The 2,260-nt window shown below is 35.4% G+C and overlaps 1 long non-coding RNA gene across 1 annotated transcript; it reads left to right on the top strand.

Annotated features, from left to right (window-relative positions):
• The first annotated feature begins 217 nt into the window (after positions 1 to 217).
• LOC107567047 (uncharacterized) lies at positions 218 to 756 on the top strand. Its single transcript, XR_001606583.1, has 2 exons — positions 218 to 285; positions 395 to 756. It is a non-coding gene; the product is annotated as an uncharacterized lncRNA (long non-coding RNA).
• The last annotated feature ends 1,504 nt before the right edge of the window (positions 757 to 2,260 follow it).

Here is a 2,260-nt window from a genome sequence, read left to right as displayed (position 1 = left end):
CTTTCAGTTGGCCGCACCGCAGCCGACTCGTAAATAAATGAGTACAAAACAGCGTTTCCTAGCACCTGTCGCTTACTGATTGTTTGGAATTATAAATATGAGCGTAGTTCATTTGTTAATATCACATGCACTTTTTTTTTTTTTACTCAGACGCAGGCAGTGCGCTGCATGAGACAAAAAAAGTAATATAGCCTAAACGACAGCATAGCCGTTTTTTTGGAGTATACAGCATTACTTGTTTGGTCATCTGCATTCAGATGATACCACACTTCCTCTCTGATTAAAGTAAGTTTTAAGATTTGATCCGATTGTGAGAGATTCCTCTCTGTTTTCCTTTTTGTACTGTATTCTCTGTAGGTCTAATAAATGTTTCTGTCTTGCATCTCCATCTTAGGATATCATGCCTCCTCAATGCAAAGAGAGTTAGCTTCAAAATGGACGTGTCACTGACTGACAACAGAGATGCCAAAAGTATCTGTTTGCTGTATCCTATTTGTTCAGTATGGAAATTCCAAAAGCCATCACTCAGTTTCTTTCATTCAGCACTATATAGCCCTTCCCAGTGCTGAAATTGTCATGGTTCCTTTGTTTTTATTGTTTAAATGCTTATGAATGATAAATTATTTATTAATGCTTATGAATTAAAAAAAACAATACTGATACAAGTCAGAAACATGTGGAATTACCAGGTTCGCCATCTTATATGGGTTACAGAATTGGGGAAAGTTACCACAAAAAAAAATAAAAAATAAAAAATCATATAGACTGCATGGTTTATAGGAGAAAGTGGGGTAAATACTTGACATTTATTGAAGGTGAAGGATAATAACCTGGTAGTGAGATGCAAAATCAGTTTCATTAATATACTATTTGGTGACATTTTATTTATTTAGTTACTGTTTTTTGCAGGTTAACTTTGTTTTTTTGTGGATTCTAGCAATCAACATATATTTATGACTGACACATGTTGGATGGGTGAGTAAGAGGGAGGGGGTTTGATAAAACATTAATATTTCTAAAACTGAATGTACTATTTTGTCAATTTCAGGTAAAAAGAATAAAAAGTACGAATAAAAAAGAAACATGGATTCATGTTAATTCTTCTAAATGTTGCACTGTGAATTGCTGTGTGTTAAATATTGCTTGTGTCATTGTAAATGTTAATAAAAGTGTCTTAAATGATCACATAATACTTTGATGTGTTATCCTTATAATAATTTCAGATTTTACAGTGATAAAGTATCAATATGAGTGGTTTAAGTCATAAAATGTAATTAAAATCAAACTAAAATTAAATTCATAAAATGATCCCAGGATGGGAACTCGTAGAAGATTCTATATAGAACCATTTTTTCTGGCTACAAGGAACCCTAAAGGGTTCTTGAAATTGAACCCTTAACAGGGGTTCTATATAGAACCTTTAAGGGGCTGCAAATATGTAGCGCCTGATAGAACCCCTTAAGTTTCTAAACAGAAACTTTTCTTCTAACTGTAGATCAAATTTTCTGTTATGGCCTCGTCCTAACTTCACAAGCTGTGACCTTCTGCCTCTGCGTTGAAACCAGATGTGCCACAAGGCAAGGACTTTCTCATGCATACATTTTTTCTTACACAAACCCTCTCAACCATAACCACTGTGTTGAGAAAAAAAAAAGGTCTGTAGTTATGTTTTATTTGGTACAGCTGTTGGTATTGTATTCAGAAACTTCTGATGTGCTCCACAATCTAGAGAGCACTGGTTATATCAGAGATGTGTGTCTGTAAAACATTGCACATACACTCTGGTTCACCTCAAACTTCATGAGACTGGAACGGGTGGGGTTAGGACCTGCAGTTGCAGTTTAGGTAATCCAGACCTTTCCATTTCAGGACTCCCGTCAAAGAACCTTCTCCACCTCACTGTAGATCGTTCTTTCTATAGGAGTTTCTGGTCATGAGTCACTGATAAATGCCTAATTTCTTCTGTTTAACAGGAGGTCAGTGCAGATCAAGGAGATAACACACATTCACAAGCTTAGTTTGCTAAAGGGACCCATTCACTAGACAAGCATTAATCCAAGAATTAGGCACTTCTCATACCATCACTGCTGGCACTAACCAACTTCCTCTGCTTAAGTTATAAATTACAAAAATAGTCTAAGGTCAACTTCTTAAAGCATTAATGATATATTTTTCAGAATCTGGAAAAACTGGTCTTCACGCTGTAATTTTGGATATACAGCTGCAAAGCTCATCTATTGTTTGGTTGTTTTTCTAGCTG

The sequence above is a fragment of the Sinocyclocheilus grahami genome, unplaced genomic scaffold (assembly GCF_001515645.1).
Source record: "Sinocyclocheilus grahami isolate Dianchi unplaced genomic scaffold, SAMN03320097.WGS_v1.1 scaffold1123.1, whole genome shotgun sequence".
Taxonomy (NCBI): domain Eukaryota; kingdom Metazoa; phylum Chordata; class Actinopteri; order Cypriniformes; family Cyprinidae; genus Sinocyclocheilus; species Sinocyclocheilus grahami.
This window is presented reverse-complemented; position numbering and strand designations above follow the sequence as displayed.